This window comes from Sphaeramia orbicularis, chromosome 15 (genome assembly GCF_902148855.1).
Source record: "Sphaeramia orbicularis chromosome 15, fSphaOr1.1, whole genome shotgun sequence".
NCBI classification, from domain to species: domain Eukaryota; kingdom Metazoa; phylum Chordata; class Actinopteri; order Kurtiformes; family Apogonidae; genus Sphaeramia; species Sphaeramia orbicularis.
In genome coordinates this window covers 27,434,222-27,452,587 of record NC_043971.1, presented here as the reverse complement: position 1 = coordinate 27,452,587, position 18,366 = coordinate 27,434,222, and the positions used below count along the sequence as shown (strand labels likewise).

The following is an 18,366-nucleotide window of genomic DNA, read 5'->3' as shown; positions in this document are numbered from 1 at the left end:
GGTTTTCTGTTTCTTAGTGTTCACCCTGAGAACAAAAGAAGCGTTTCAGACGGTGAAGACGATAATTTAGCAGGATCCCAGTCATCTCAGCACAGGTCGACTCGCATGTTTTCAGTAGTAAAATGCTAAATGAACATCTGCATATCTGTACATTTTCATCCACACGGCTATTGCCTTTTGAGCAGAAGCTGAACTCTCTACTTTATGACTGAGATGTGCACTTTCAAAATGAGATGACTTTCACGGCACGTACGATATTAACAATATTAATTTTCACTGACATATTTAATTCATGATCATATTTCAGTCAAAATAAGAAAGTTTTGCTTCCTGTTTTTTCATAAATGTATGTTTGCATGTTGACTATAATGCTAATTGAAATTAATGAATATCTTAAGACACTTTTTAATATTTTGGCAATTTTTTTTCCTGCTTTTCTTGTAACTAGTTAAATTTTTATTTGTGAGTATTTTATGTGGGAGTTCTCAGTTCTGCAATTGTTGTTGTTGTTGTTTATCACATTCTACTTTTGGCTGATGAGACATTTGTTGTTCCTGTTGCTGACTTACTTTACTCAAAATGCCTTCACCCAGCGGTTTGCTGCAGATATTAAATGTCAGACATGTTCAGAGTCCTGATGTGAAATGAGACAATAAGTAAATACAAACATGTTTATGGTTTCAGTCGGTGTGCAGTGTGGCGTACTCACGTGTGGGTGGCATCACTTTGTTGCCTGCCATCAGCGACCGTTTGACTAATCACCTCACTGAATTGTTTCATGTGTGTGTTTCTGTGTATATATACATAAAAATCTAAATTTTTATCTGTGTGTAGAGTATGGCACGTACAGTTTATCTGCATAGATCTGTATATATTGACTTACTGTGTGTATTTGTTTATTTTTGACTTTGTGTGTCATATTTTAAGATCTATGAGTATTAATATAGGGTGTGTAAATGTATTTCATCATGTGTGGGTTTGTTTGCGTGATGTATGTATTTGTTTTTCCATAAATTGTGTTTGTGTGTGTGTGTGTGTGGTGTGTGTATAAGCTGTTTGCTCCCCTGCAGCTATCATTGACCCAGAGTTTTGGATTTACCTGTATTTTGTCCTAATTTGAGCCTTGTGCATATGCTAAAATGTATATATTTACGTTCACATGCTGCATATTTAAACAGTTGTCACTCTTATTTCAGTGCTAACGTAACCCTGAGTGTTTGAAGCTCGGTATTTGCATACACATGGCCACGCACATGCACAAGTGGATAAGTTTGTTCCCTCTTCTCGCTGCTCGTCGTCTGTCCCCTGGTGACATTTACACATTCAAATCAGAGACTCTTTATCATTGTTTGAAGCACATAACAAGATTTCATGAGTTGTATCAGATAATATTTGTTGAATTACTGCATTGTGTACAGAAATTTGTTTGACACCTACAATTTTGATGCTTTGTTTACATCAAGTAAAAGTCCCACCTCCGTCACTGGTCAACTTTTTAGGAACTAAATGACGCAGCTGTGTTTTGACTTCACAAACCCGTTTTTGCAAATGTAGTCGGATTAAACTGATTGTTGCTGAAGTTGAGTAAAATATTCCAGTTGTATGAGTTTGACTGTATGTCCTAAATTCCCTTCTGATTTGACATCTCTCTAAATATTTTCTGTTTGTATAGTTGTGTCAGAAACCAGGCTCCACAAATAACATGGCACATGTTTTTTACTGACTGCTATAGGCGACATATTGTTATTTATTTATTTATTTTGTGCTGATTAGTTGCAGATATAGCAGATCTGGTGTTTACATATTTGTATGCTTGCACAGAGAGATTTCCTCAGAACATTAAACTGTAAGAGGGTTCTGTTTTCAGCTAAAACCACATATGAAGCTTCAGCATCACATTATATTCAGAGGCTGCATCTCAACATGGGGAAGTTTTTAAGCAGGCATTTTATAGAGAGAAAAAAGTAAGTTGTTGAAAATGATTTGCAAACCTTTAAAAAAACTTAACATTTCATAGCTGTTGATGTCGCTGAAATATATTTGTGCCTCAGTTTTCTCTATCTCATAACATCAACACTTTCACATCCTATAAAAACACTGCGCTGTTGATATGTCAACACTCCGTGATGTGTCGAAAGAGGACTGATGTCATGTTTTACTTCATAAACTTGTAAATACTGATAGTATGAATTTTACTCAATAATACCTGAATGTTTCAGTTTGTCCTGCTGTAGGTAGAAAAATCAGGTGGAAAATGAAACTAAAGGGACCGATGTAAGATATTCATAATAATCTACAGTTACTTTTTCATACTAAATATAGCATTAGCTGTCAGTATTTTTTATTTTTTTTGTGTTTTTCGAATGTTTTCTGTCCTGTGTGTGGAATAATTGTTAAGGATACTCCTGTGCACAGGTATACACTTATGATTTTAAGTCCTCAGTCTGGATTTTATAGGTTGTTCAAGCTTGGCTGATACTAAAGTGTTGTTTTAAATGCAACGCCATGTCATGATCAGTGAAAGCCCTTGTTTAGGTTGGGTTGAGTTTGTGCAGCACCATTTCAGACCCTAATGACTCATGAGCATGTTCATGTTTTTTTAAATCATGTGTGAAGTCAAACAAGTTAACATTTTGCTGTATCCTGCCTGCATCACCGCCATTATTAGACACCACACACACACTCACAACACAGTCTTCATTAAAAGCGTACATATTTAGTGTCATAAGTGATACGTCACTCCTTTTAATGCATTTATCTGACGTACATGCTTTTGTTTTGCCATTTTGTCTGTTGTCTAATCACGATTATGTGACATTATTAATTCACTACAAAGCATGTGTTTAATTTAATCTTCACAAACAAATTAAAGGGTGTGGCAAGGAGTAGACGTGTTGCGACTGTTGAGGACTTGAACAATTTTCCTGACGTAGTAAATGTTGCTCTGCTCGGAAAATCCTTGTTTTCACTTGCATTTTTTTTTTTCCTTTTTAGTAAAATGTGAGTATAGTGTTGCAGTGTTTGCAACCATTAAACACTGTCCTCACTGCTATGTTAAAGAAATCATCATCATCAACATTCACATTTACCACTTATATTTACCTCTTACTACTTGTTTGTTAAAAAGAGGGGCTGTAATCAGGGTTTTTTTTCCACGTTGCCATGATATCAGTCACTGAAACAGCAGCTCAGGTACCTTTTTTAATGTTATGAACCCCCCCCCCCCACCATCCCCCACCCCAAACTGATTCACATTTCTTCTTTAGTAGATTATTTTTGTAGATTGCAGGTGCTAGTGCTTACAGATACAGATCTTGTGTCTCTGTCAAGGCACCCTCTGACCTCTGGATGACTTCTGTTCCCTTCTTGCACCAATTACAACCACTCCTATGCTGCTTTTATTACCCCGCCCCCTGAAGGGGAGGCAAGGGGTATTATTTTTGATTCAGTTTGTTTCTTTGGTTGTTTTTTAACACTTTAGCAGCAAAACTATTGGTTGAATTCATACCAAATTGGGTTTATAGATGGCCAGAATAGATGTGATTACATTTTGGGAGCAACAGGTCAAAGTTCAAATTTTTTATGAATTTTTAAAATCTTTTTTTCCCCCCATTTACTTTTAATGGTCAGAATTTCTCTATGCTGTCTATGCCTATGCTGACATCAGCACATGCATAGACATAATGACATCAGCTGGACTGATGCAAAAAAAAAAAAAAAAAGCTACAGTACGTGGGGGCAGGGTTTGCTGCACCTGGCACCACTTGTTTTCACTGTTTTGACATTCCATCATGCTCCCTCAAAAACCAGCAGATGTTTGTCTTTGCAGGGCAGATGTGGTGGGAACAGTGTCAAGGTCCCCTTTGAGCTCTGTCACCACTGTCCCTTACAAAATACCCACAAACATGTCCTGTATAGTTTCACGATTTCCTATAACCACCATTTTCCTTGATTTGATTTGACCCACACTTGTAGAACTAAAATCCATCTCAATAGATACAGGTGTACAAAGATGTGTAGCACTCGTCCAAAAGTATAATGTTATAATGCAAAACTACAATGCTAAAATATTTGAATTTTTTTGTGTTTTAGGTCACTTTAGGAAAAGTCATAAAATTTCAGGCTAAAAAAAAGATGTTTAGGAGGTTTTTACTGTTATCAAATACTAAAACAGGTCAAATTTGACCTGAACAGTATCTAAGAGTTAAAGAGGTTATAAGGACTAGTATTGTTTTTTTCTTCCCCCTGGTGGTAACAGCTGAACATTCTGATCATGATATTGTTATATGGGCATAATAATCATGATGAATATGACAGGGTAACAAAGTTGTTGATTTACCAAAAGGTTGTTGCTTTTAGGTGTATGTGTCTGTGTTTGTAAAAACAATTGTAATATAATATTCTGACCATACCCCTATCCATATTTTTTTCCTATCTCTAACAAAATTGCTTTTGTGCCGAAGCTGAACCAAGCATTAACCAAACCCAACAGTTATTTTATACTGTTTAATGTTGTCTGTGTTATTTTTGACCTGCTTTTACTGTATAATTTCTGCACTGGATGGACAATTGTTTTAATTGCTCTACTTTTTAGTTGAAATTTATTTTTAGATTGATATTTCAGTCATATTTTTTTAATATCTTTTTTTTTACTATATTGTTGATCTATGCACACTGATTTTTTTTATATTTCTGGTCGTGACTGGTGAAACTGTAAGAAGCCCAGTGTCCTCCAGGGATCATTAAAGTATTCTGATTCTGATTCTAGCCACGGCTGCGGTTTGGTGCAGTTTCTCCTGCTGCCTGTGGAGGTGCTAGTCCATTGTCCGGCCTTCAGACACTGGTTGTTTGGGAGTCGTTAATGATGAATGTAAGACAGCCAGAGAACTTATAGTGGATGGAAAGAGTTGGCAATAAAGCAACAAGCCCCAAGGGACCATGCAGCGATTTTACAATGACTAAGGAGCGTTGTTAGAAACCCCCGTAAAACCCCCTTAGCCATAAAATCACTGTAAATCTGGCCTTGCATGGCTTATTGCTTTTTGAAAAAAATGGTTACTAGATATGCCATGCAAGGTTTCATGAAATAAACACACAGTAACAAAAAATGCAATGCAATTATATCACAACAAGCCTGTAGTTCTTCAGTGATGGGATCAGAATGGATGCTAAATGCAGCTGTTAGTCATGTTAAAACTCAGGCTGCTTGATTTTTATAAAACATGTCTTACCAATGTCAGAAAGTAAGAATACTGCTTTAAATTGTATTTTAAAACGATTTGTCTCCCACAGTATTGCTGATGTGAATTATAGATTTCTCTTTATAGAACTTTTTCCCATGTTTCAGCCAATCAGAACCAAGAATCTGAACTGTTCATTTTGTCTTTACATTTTTCCCACGTCAAATGTTGTTTTAGTCAAAGCCCTGTTTTATTCATACACTTAACTCACTCTCTTAGTTATGTTAAACATGCAGGAAAAGTCAGCCAGTGAAGCCCTTTAAAGCTAAAGCTATAAAATCTAAACAGTGTCTGAATGACAGGACCAGATGAGGTTTGGTCCACATCTATGGACAGAAGAGACCTGAAAATAGACGGCCTTATCACATCTGAAAATCCAAAACAATCTCTGTGAATTTGCTGTTTACATTTGATCTGTGTTTTTTGGGTTTTAATTGCAATTTTGTGGTAACACAGACGAACATCGTATGATACTGTGGCCTGTTGTCATCACCTTCGCAGTCTTCATCTGCCAATATTTGACACTGATGTTTATATGCATCAAATATTGCTGTTTTTGCCCTTATTCTGAAAAAGAAAATATCAATATACGTAAGGTTCTTTTTTTTTTTTTTTTACATGCAGCTGTGCACACCACATTAAAACGAATGTTTCCACCTCCTGCTGTATGAACTCAGCCTGTTTTTCTTCCTTCAAATACATTCTGGAAAAGCTCATTTTCTCGATATTTACTCATAGCCATATATACCCTTTGCTGTAATTTTTACCTTAGGTGTGTTTCTCCTTTTCCAGAATTGAGGATTTGAGTCATCTTTACCAGAGAGGGTCGTTTTTACTCCAGCTGACTGTAAACATGAGCTGCGAGTCACAACCTGCAGTAAAACAAGTAAAGTAAATCCATTTTCTAACTGTGTCATATAGAATTCACAATAATAACACAGAATATGCTGTTAATGGGATTCCTGTCAAATTCACACTATTGCCATATTCAGAATGATTGAATAGTAATACATGTAGTAATGTAGTGCATGTTGGCAATATTTTCAATATAAAGATGTTGGTTTTTGTCAGTTAAATAGAGTCTGTTTGAAAGGAGAGAATGAATGTACAGAATAATTTGGTGCCACTTTACTTTTACTATTATTTTAGTAATGTTATGGCATTACCACCTACAGCATACAACAACTCTACAGTACATCATATTTACTTTTAGTTGACTTTTTCCTATTCCCTATAACTATATTTATGAAAAAAAAAAAAAGATGTGAAAACACTTTTTTTTATCTCGTATATGAGCTCAACATCATCTTACCAGCTGACTTTTTAAAGCTGTGAACCACTACAAAATAAAAAAGCTGCTGGAACAAAATCCAACTTAAATCTATCCTTGTTTATGAGCTCATCTGATCCTCAGTTCTGCTGCCGTGTCTGTCAGCATCGAGGCATTCAGCACAAATAATAAATATGGGTAGCACATCTTCAGACCTGAGTAAAGGTATAAACAAAGGCATGCGCTGCACAGAGATGAGAAACATTGATCTGAAATTTGCAGTTTGTTGGGAATACAGTCACACCTTTTGCTTTACCACTGTGGTTTGTCATTGCTTACTTCCGTCATGTACTGTACAGCACTGTTTTTGATCTAATCTGACCTGTTTAGACACCTCAGACACAAAGTGAATATCGTGCACATATTGAGAATTGAAACGCATTAACTCTGGATTTTCCCTGGGCTCTGCCGTCTCAGCGACTCACTGATATTAAACCTCTCACTTCCTTTTTGACGCCGCTTTGTTTACCAGCCATCGTGCTATTTTTACTGGAGGCCTCTCTGTTCACTCGGTGTACTGTACAAAAGGATGTGTCCTCTGCTCCACGTGTCTGCTTTCAGACAACACAAATATGTGTTTTGTTTTTTTTTTTCTTTGCAACATTTGGACATTTGTGTGGGATGTAGTTTGTACAGTTTGCATGGTACAGTACATAAACAGATGAGTAGCTGCGGTGTGTTGTTAAATCTATGACTAGTCATTCACTGTTTTTTATTAACTTAAAAAAAAATACGCATGCATTTAATTTGTAAGATGGCATTTCTGCAGGATGAAATAGTCGCGGAAAAAATTATTAGACTACGCCCACCACCTCTTTAATTTCTTGTTCATTTTAATGCCTGGTACAAGTAAAGGCCCATTTGTTTGGACTAATATAATTATAACAACAAAAATAGCTCATAAGAGTTTAATTTCAGAGCTGATATCTATCCATTTTCCATGTTTTCTTGATAATAACCAAAATCAGTAAGTTCTAACATCAATAGCTATGGCATTGTACTGACAAAAACAGTGCTTTTAGGCATTCCATGTTTTATTTTCTGTCTGTTTTAGTCACGTGATGCACACAGGAGTTAGTACTTGATTGCATAACCATTGTTTTTGATGACTTTTGATGGTCTAATCATTTTTTCCGCAACTGTAAAAGTTGACCTACATTCTTTAACATCAAAAAGTGCTTAACTATAACATCTTTACTCTTCCTATATCTGTTTTAGTGCATTTTCATTGGTGTTGCAGACTAAATGGGATCAACTGGGACTAACTGGGAGTGTATTTCAAAGTCTACTGATAATAAACATTGTTCCTTATTGGTAGAGGGAGCAGTGATATGGTGTGAGGATGTCAACCTACAGCACATGGATGTTTACCTGTTTATCTACATGAACAAGTGTAATTATGTATCAAGTTTGTCATTTCACCACAAATTTTTTTTATTTTATTATTATTTTTAAAACACATGTTACACCAGGTTATGTAACCTGTTGTGGTGTTATGATCACTAACACTGGAGACAATAAGGCTTTTTATAATAGGATAATAACTTATTATAATTGTTGACTGAGCTCCATTTCCTTGCTTTAGTCATATCCGCTGTCTTCTCCAACACTTTGACAGAATCAAACCATTAATATCCTTGACGCCTGAACTTTTCCTACTCTGACAAAACAAGGTGTCTTGTGTCAAGTGATTTGCTGTCAGCTCTGCTATCAACACATTTTGTGATCACAATAGTTTCAAAATGACAGTAATTTTACAAGGCTATCAAGGTTTTGACACACACCTGAACACCCACCTTTGTTATAATGGAACAAGGAATCTGATGGTGAGTCATGAAGCTGAAAAACCACAGGAGCCTGATTTACAATCAGACTTTTGTTTGACTCACATTGTTTAAGACACAGGCTCTCTAAGGGCATTGAGTTCAACCTTTGTTGCCGTTATAATTCATATCTAAGCCCACTTTGGTTCTTTTTGACCCCTGTGTTAAGTTTTTATAATCTGCTGTGTTTGGCAAGTTTCTCTTCAAATGATTTATTGTTTCATTTACCTTTTTAACCCTTAAAACCCAAACAGCTGCTAAAAGCATCTACTGACCTAAAATGTTTAATAACCTTAGAACCACTAACCCTTAACAGAGCATTTCATTGGCATCAGTTATGACCCATTGGGACTTTCAGAGGCTTCGTAATGAACATGGAAACACCAACATCCTCTGCAACATTGATTCATGAGTAAATCCCATATAGTTTGACGCAGAGGTTGTAGGTGCTAAGTGTATTTTTATGTTCAGTTGATATATTTTGCTGAAAAAAAAGGAACTTTTTCTTTAGGTATCTCTGTTTTTTTATATAATAATTCTCAACTTTACTCTGAGCCTTTGTGAAAATATACATTACTAAATTAAGTTTAGAAAAATACCTGCTTGTCACTGAAAAATGCAGAATAAATGGTGATAAATCACCTAGGAAATATTACATGGAGAAAGAAATTTATTCGGGAGCTGCCACAAAAGTAGCTCTTGGTGTTTATGAGTTAAATATAAGTTTGAGGAGAAAAAATGAGATGACAGTTATGATTTGTAAAACGCTGCATTGCTTAGGGACTTGCAGAGACAGCTAAGTTTGCCATGAAGTCTTTAAGGGAGCCTCATATTATTCTTTCTGAAATATATTAATTAGTTGACTGATCATTTTTATTTTGAGCATGTGCAGAAGAAAACAAACACAAAAAAACATAATGAATACCTGTATGTACATGTACATTTACACCTATACATAAACATATAACCTGATTATATTAGCCCAGAAAGGAGTGGGAAGAAATATAACTTATAACCACCACTATTCTATCTTGCTTTATATAAATGACTCTGTATTCCAAGTGGCAATTGTTACCTTCCTATATATAATTTCAGTAGCTTGGCTCAGGTAGACGGTAACTTGACTCCTGGTGTGATGACTCATATGAGAATCACATGAGAGTCACATGAGTTTAACTTCAATAGTGTAACGTCCCATTGCTTCTTTTTAAGTATTTATGAAAACCTGCTGAGGAACATACGTTTTAGAAATGACTGTCATCTGTGATGCAGGGTTTTTAAGGGAGCCTCATATCTGTCTCTGGGGGTTAGAATAAGTCATGTGTTATCTTAATTTCCTTTTTTGAAAGATTTCACGTCGTAATTATTCGACTCCCACATGCTTTGTAAATCATGCATTCATCCAGGAAACGGATGAACGGATGCCTAAAGAAGACGCTGTTGTGAGATATACTCTACTGTGATTTGCCACAAATCTCTCCTGGACTGTTTTTTTTTTTTTTTTTTTTTTTGTCATGAGTCACACGGACTAAATTTCAGGCACGGGGGGGAACACAATAGTCGTCTCTGTGACCTTGGGTGGATTGACTTGTAAATTGTATATGAGGCTTTGTACATCTAGACATAAAATACTCCATTCTGTTTTTTTCTGTATTTTTTATTATAGGTTAAAAGCCAGTGTTGGGACATATTTTAATTAGCTGAATAATGTTTTAGGTCAGTTTTTTTCCTGTGTCTACAAGCTATGGTATGCGAACGGACCTCAGACAATGACCCTCAGGCAGGAGTGTCTTCTCATCAGCTGACTGTTTGCAAAACCGTGGGAGGATATGGACACAGAAAGCACAAGACATAAAAGAAAGTGTAAAAAAACCAAACAAAAACATGACATGCAATGCTGCTTTAAGTCCCAGTTCTGTTTTCCATGTACATGAAGTGAACAGAACATTAAATAGAGGCTGAAATAATATAATGTATGGAATGATAATTAACAGACATATCTACAGCATGTGAAAGGATAAATATGATTAGTTTTATTTATTAGTATTAAAATCTAAGGGTGCAGAAGACTAGATGAGACTAGGTGCAGGTTGTAAAAAAATGCAAAAAAGGTAATGCAATGTTACATAAATGCACCCTTTAAAAATTGTAAGTGAAGACATGGGATTTGTCCTCCAGTTATTTACTCAAATGTTCACCTCAAACCACCCACGTCAGGTCTTTTTCACCCTGGGTCGTTCCGTTTGTCTGTCACATACGCAGGCAGACACACGCACAGACACGCACAGACACACAAACACACACGAATACACTCGGCTACAGGCCTCAGGTTGAGTCAAACCTGCCTACACAAAAGCCTGTGTGCATCTGTCTGCTGTGTGTGGGACGACTTTTCAGACATTGCCTCATGTGCCAAACAATACATTAACATGTGACATGTGAATGGTGAGAGTGAGGTTTACCGTGAGAAACATTACTAAAGACTTTTCTGGTGACTTTTGGTAGCCATGCAGAAAAGCGAGGGAGTTTTAAACTGCTGTTTCCTGGACAAGAAGTGAAATGGAAATATGGTTTTGTTTGTTTTGAGTCTCACTTTGGTTTGATACTGAATACTTAATCAGGATTTTTAAGCACTGGTGTCTGTGGTCTTACCAAAAGTAGCTAATATTAAAGTATTTACGAGCAATATTTTGTGCTTCTGACACTTTGCCTAATTAAAGATGTAGGAGGATCTCAACATCTAAACAGAAAATTATAACTATGCAATAGTTTTTGCTTCTCCATCTTTGACAATACTGGCAATTTTGTACATTTCTGTTGGTCCCAGAGATGTTTTCAGACTATCAGTGTTAAATGAAAAAGTGCTTTTTACCCCGGTCTACAATGTTTTTAAGAAATTATCTGCCTCAGAGATTAAATGTGCTAAATGTTACGTTCTTGAATAAGATGAATTGGAAAACAAATGACAAAAGTCCTGGTGAACCGTTTTCAATGTATATGATAAAATGTTATTATTCATATATATATATTGGTTTATGTTCATTTTTATAACAGATTCATAAATCTTTCACTAGAAAAAACCAGTAAAGTGAATGTATTGTAATGTGCAGACGGTGTTTTGAAGGTGCTTACTTTCGAGTAAAACCTATTCTCTCATTAATTTGCAAAATTTCACATTTTGACCTAAGATTGTATCTGGGAAACTACAGTCAACAATCATTTAAGGCTTAATTTTTTTTTTTTTATTAGTGACTCAAACTTAGAAAAGTTTCATTGCTTTTATTTTTACTTGTAAAGCAGCGTGATCAGAATGGAAGATTTTAGGATTTATATCCCTTTAGATAATTTGATTTGTAGTTTTTACTTTTTATGTTTAATTATTATTTCAGTTATATCGTATTTTTATTCTTTGTTTCTTTTTTGTGTACTGTTTATTTCCAGGGAGGTATTTATACGAGCCTTTTTTGGCTTCTATCCTTTCCTTCACAATGGTGTTACTTGCATGATAATTTCTTTTTTTTTTCATGTTGTTTGTGTTGTGCAAATAAGTAAATACAAATACAAAAATACAAGGATATGAAGTGTCACCTTTTCATGCACAGTAAAGTCCTGTGACATTTGATATATAAACAAATACTAAAAATAACAGACAGAAATATTCCACATGCATTTTTTAATGTCATTATGCAAATATAGTCGCCCTCTCAGTGGTTATGACGTGACAAATGTGTGATGGTTTTGACTGAAGTGTCTTGTTAATGTCAGTGTACAGATGAAAACCACTGTGTGACCTGTCTGTAATCAATGTTACGGTCACAAAGCCACATGAATGTGAACACATGACAGACTGTTCTGATAGACACCAAGTGTAAAATATTAGGCTGACCACTGTTAGAGGTAGAGACGCACTGCGATGCAATTTCATCAGTTTGTTTCATCAAATTCACAGTGAAGCTGAAACACCAGTGATTATCAGCGGCTCTGAGTGCTGGAATGTCAGTGAGGAATACAGAATTCTAGAACAGTTAATAGTCCTTAAAATCAGTGTATAAATTGTATTTTTTTTCAACAGGAAAACGATGAACAGAGTTTGTCTTGTTGCACAGGGTAGAAACATCGTGTAAACAGGATCACATGATAGTGTAGTATCTTGGGTGTGTTCTCTGTGCAGGTGTTTCTGAGCAGCTTTCATTTACACGCAGGTGTTCATGACACTATGAGTCACCTGGAATTTGGGCAACGCATTAAAGTCATATTAAAAATAATAATAACAAGATTAGATTAATAAAGAGCTGTTAAATTTTACATACTAATAGTGCCTCATCTCAATGGTTTTACATATGAAGTCACACTGAACCTTATTCAGTGTGTTTTTTATTTGTTTTTCTCAGCTGATCTGGTATATGATTTTTCTTTTCTAAATTATCCTACAAATACATATTAGCATTTGTGTAAAAATATATTTTGTAATAAATCTGAAATTAGATCAAAATTATAAATTCTCACCAAAAAGATCAAATTCTCAAGAACAAAAGTGAACACTGAGATTAAAAAGTCATACATTTGAGAGGAAATGTTCTTGGACATGTAACTGCTATACGATACTAATTTATGAAACATGATGAAGTTTATGTGGTAAATGACTTGTGTTGTAAAGCACTTATTGGATCCATTCTTCAGTCACTCAACATTCACACAGTGGTGGTGGTAAACTACATCTGTAGATACAGCTGCCCTGGGGCAGACTGACAGACGCATGGCTGTAAATCCCCGTCAAACGGCTCAAACATTCATACACATTCATTCGTACACCAGTGTGAGTGACGCTGGAGGTGGGTGAGGTGTCTTGCCCAAGGACACAATGGCACATGAGTGGGATGGAACCGCCAACCCTCTTCATCAATCATTCTTTATTTGTCTTTTATTGCAGGTCTGTGGGCCAGGAGTGTAACCACTTTTGCCACAAGACCTGAAGGCCGTCATGGAAACCACCTGAGTAGATCTCATGTGGTAAGTGTCCACACCTTCACCTCAGTGTTGTCTGCATATTGTTAATGACATCAAACATGTCTGCATGGGTATTTCACATGTTACTCACTAGAAAGCAGCAGTAACATGCTAATATCATAGTGATGAGTGTGACGATGATGATGATGATGATGCAGTTCTATATAATTAAAAGTCAAAACATAGGAGGCCTCTTTCTATACTGAATATTCACCACAAGCCTATTTGACATAAACGTTTTCCCTGATTTGTTAGAGAATGTTTAATCGTAATCCTTGTTATGTGATACTCTGTTTGCAAACTCACTCTTATGAAAAAAATTCTTTTTCAGTCTTTGACATTCTGTCTGCAGGCTGCAGCACGTCCATGTGATTAAAAGATTAGTGTGTATCCATGTCCACGTGAGATTGAGTAAGACACAGAAGTCCTGCTGTGTCTCATCCTAGTGGTTTTAGACACACCATACCTTTTTTCAAGAACAGGATCAGCATATTTTTTATTTTTTATTTATTGTTTTCATCCACATTTCATCACCTGATCTGATATGTTTTTTCTTTTCTAAATCATTTTTTTAAAATGACATATTAGTAGCGTTGTGTAAAAAAATATTCTGTAAGTAATTTGAAAATGATAAATTCACAACAAAAAGATCAAATTCTCAAGAATAAAACTGAATTTCCTTGGACACATAATGCTGCGATATAATGCTAAATTATTTAACATAATAAAGTTCATGTTGTGAATAATTTATTCATAATATTATAACCTAATGCATAAATTGCACAAGTGTTGTAAAAGTGATCATATTCTCATTTTAAATGTATATAACATCCCTTTGTTTTCATTTATGCCTCTGAGGAAAGGTAATATCCCACACTGAATCTCATTTGAGGGAAAAAGGAACTTCAGCTCCACGTCTTCAGTGTTAATAGTGGTGTATATTAGAGGAGATAAAAACAGATGAAGCAGAACACAGTATCAGTAACTCATACAACACAAAAATGCCTCTGTGTAACAGGTAAACTAGTAAATGTAGAAAAAAAAAAAAAGTGAATTAAGCACATAATTCATCTTTGTTAAGTTCTACTTCACTTCTGATTTTTTTTTTTCTTTTTAAAATGTATTTATCAGGGACAATGCATTGAAACATAGTGGACATATACAATACCTGATGTTCTGCACAAAGAGTTTATGACATTTAATTAATTTGCTACTTTCCCTGATCAGTGAGGTTAATTGAGTTTTTTTGCAAATTTATCTAATTTATCATCATAACATTGTATATTTAAACTTTAAAATCTCAGAATATTCATATTTTATCCTGTAAAATTGAGTTGTTTCTTATTATACATTTCCAGCTTTAATCTCAGAGAATGCTGAGGTTTTGATAGTAAATTTATGACATTTTTCTCATAATATCATCCCCATCCCATGGCTCTTTTTTTTAAACCTATAATGACCTTCATCATACTGTTCGTAACACAAACACAGAGAAATAAAACTCTAATTGACTGACAGGTTTCCAAACAGAGAGCGATTGTCAGGTTGCAAAACAAACAGTGAAAGTCAATTTACATAGTTTCTTAGAGCTTAAACTGTGGGTACCTAAAACTCTACGGACTGTAGTTGGTGAATAAGACCGTTACAGTGGTTTTACTACACTGTAAAAAATGGCTGTAGAATTAACACCAAAAAGTTGTAAAACTGCAACATTAAAAAAAACTGTAAGTGACAATACAACGCAAAGTTGTTTATTTGAAAAAAATGTTGTGTTAATGATTAAATCAGATATAGCTGTAGTTCTTACAGGAAGAGTATGTGAACAAAACCAGATTTGTATGTAGAAATGATGTATTTCTATTGTTTAAATGTTGAAATAACGGCATATTTGCTTTTTTTTTTAAATAAAAAAGTTATATATAAAAAAAGTAAACATTTAACAATTTAACATTTTAAACTTGTGAATTAATGGGTTGGTAGAGTTGGTAGAGCGGCTCGTCCAATAACCAAAGGGTTGGTGGTTCAAATCCTGGCTCCGACTGTTCATATGTCAAAGTGTCCATGGAAGAGACTGAAGCCTAAATTGCTCCCAGTCAGACCTGGTGGCTTTGGAAAGTGCTTTGGACACCATGAAGGTGTAGAAAATGTGCTAAATAAGTGCAGACCATTTACCATTTAAATCTACATGTTTAAAATGTTAACTCTACATGTTTAAAATGTTAACTCTACATGTAACTCTGTAAATATGTTTACAGTTGGATGTGTTTTTTACAGTATTGTTCTGGAAACCACAGCTGCCAGTTTTTTTCCGTAAAAACAACAGGATTTTTTTTTTTTACAGTGTACAGTATCTTGTGATTTTTAACAGATCTACTTCAGCAGTTACGCACTCGTCTGATTCCAGGATGAGATTACCTAAATTATTGTCCTAACAGGGGCGCATCTTTTCAGCCCTGAGTGAAACTGTACTTCTTCATTGTGTGTCTCAGTTCCAGTGTTTTTGCATGGTGATGAACTGGTTTGAGAATTACTCACACAAACTGGAATTCACATAATCCTAGTAGGTATTAGTGTTTTAATTCCATTTTCAAGTTACTCGTGAAGTCATTGCTACCACATGCCCTCTGCCCAAAATAAGAAAACCAACCAAGAGTGGGTGACCACATAGTAAGTCATTTAATTAAAAAAAAAAAAATTTCACTACACTTCAACTACTTTTTCACTGCAATAAACATCATTTCAGCATCTCTATGAAATAAGAGAAATCTTCTCCCACCCAGCATACAAGATAAACGTTATCAAATATTTATTGCTTCTATAAATTCATAAAGTTTTTGTAGGTTTCTTTATTATTTTTATACATATATTTATTGCTTTTATTTATTTATTACTTACTATGTATGTGATGGACTTAATGAATATGTGGAGGTTATGTTTTTAACCTGTGATACCTTACAGGAGTAGCACTGCATATTCTATTCTATTCTACTCTATGCTATGCTATGCTATTCTGCTCTGTTGTGTTCTATTCTGTGTGTTGTGTTGTGTTATGTTACTGTTCTATTCTTTTCTTTTCTGTTCTGTTCTATTCTATTCTATTCTGTTCTAAAAATGTACAGATTCCTAAAAAAAAATTAAGTAACTGTGAGTATGCTTATTATTTTAATTTATTGTACTTTATTGTATTTTAATTTAATGTAATTTCATTTAATTTCGCTTTATTTATTTATTTATTTATTTATTTATTTATTTATGTATGTATTTTCTTTAGATTTTTAGGAAGTAAATTCTTTCATGATTTTAACTGAGCTGTGTTAAATTCTTTCACATCTGTAAAATTCAAACATTTTGGTGAATATTAATGCATCAGAAAACATGACGACCTATTACACACAATCTGAAAAAAATAGTAATGAAAGTGTAGGTAGACCCACAAACAAATTAACATTTTATTCAAGCATTTATGCAAGCGTTCAGTACCCAAGTGTCCCTTCTCTGTCCTCTCTCCTGTCTGTGTACTTCATTTTGCATCTCAGGCCTGTGTTCGACTCTCGTGCGGGTTGACTGACAGTGAGTGCAACAACAGCAGCTCAGATTCATTTGCTAAAGTGGAGTTCATTCATCTACCACAAAGTCCTGATGATCAATAGGTGTCACGGCGTCCGAGCACTCATACATTACTGTGACTGTTGAAGTAAACAGCGAAAGCCAAAAAACTATCAAGCAGCAGCTGATGAACTTGCAGGGCTTATATTTGTAGTAAAATACAAGATAAAACATTACAGTTGGCAGCTTTATTTTAGAATAAGTCAGATTCAGGCTTCAGTCTCACAGTCGTGTGTGTAATCTGCAGCTGCTTTTGCCTCAGATGGAGTTAATAATCCAGCTGCTCTCCCATAGACTGGCTTTAATAAAAAACCAGTCACAACATGTTTCCACCTTCGTCATATGGCTTGAGATGATGCTGCTCATGTGTTTGATGACGCCAGCGGCTCGTGTTGTTTTGTGGGGTTTTATGTAATGACTTGGAGCCATTTTTAAGAACATGTCAAATATAATTCTCTACTTGTTGGCGGGTGAACAAAAGGAGTTAAAAGTTATAGCCTCCCCTTCACAGCTGCAACATTTGTAACTCTTAAACATGAACTAGACTTTAATTAAATGACATGTGCCTCTGATAAGAAATTAGTCCATGTGAATGAACACTAATTTAAAGCATTGGGCATCAGTTATTAATCAGTATTGCAAAAAGATACCCCCAAAACCATTCCCAAAATGTTTCTTTGGCCATCTTATTACTAGATCTTGCAATCCTCCAAATTTGAAGAAAATCGGATAAAAACTGATAAAATGGCGACCCAGTGAGCGTGAAAACGTGCACAATTTTACTGTTATGAGAGCAAAATTATTGTACATAATGTTTTGTAACACAATAAATAATTACTACTCAACTCCTGTGTCTTTTTTATTACAAAATACACACATCACATTGCTTTTCATTTATTGATCATTTTTGTTGAACAGCTGTTTGATTATCAATTCTTATTTTCAGTATTAAGACAATCAGCCATTTTGTTATGAAAACCCTTCTTTTACAGCCTTTTAATTGTTATAGAATGGGAACCTGTTATTTAAGTATTATTATGACTAAATATGCACAACTAGACAGATTTTGGTATGCTCCCTGGCTGCAGAAAATTTGGGAACAATGTGGCAAACGGATGTTTACGTCCAACCGCATGTTTTCAATGTGTGCGTTGTTCACCAAAATTCATGTAGTGTCCGTACACCAATATACTTCCATCAATAATATCACGTATATGCCTTATAGATATATTGTTATAACTTGTTCACAAATGTTTATTTCCTCCTGTACCAGAAAGACTTAGTTACAGATCTAACAGAGATGTGACCATGTGGTAAGACAGATTTCCATTCCAATCTGGTAGAGTCCGTACACCAAGTA

The 18,366-nt window shown here is 35.0% G+C and overlaps 1 long non-coding RNA gene across 4 annotated transcripts in view; it reads left to right on the top strand.

Annotated features, from left to right (window-relative positions):
- The window catches only part of LOC115433758 (uncharacterized), a 127,214-nt gene that overhangs the window by 57,457 nt on the left and 51,391 nt on the right, over positions 1-18,366 (top strand). For 2 of the 4 annotated variants that reach the window (XR_003937415.1, XR_003937413.1), the window contains exons 3-4: positions 6,033-6,126; positions 13,324-13,403. This is a non-coding gene — a long non-coding RNA (uncharacterized LOC115433758). Of the gene's footprint in view, positions 1-6,032; positions 6,132-13,323; positions 13,404-18,366 lie in introns of all 4 variants that reach the window. The other 2 variants (XR_003937416.1, XR_003937414.1) reach the window with 2 other exon arrangements.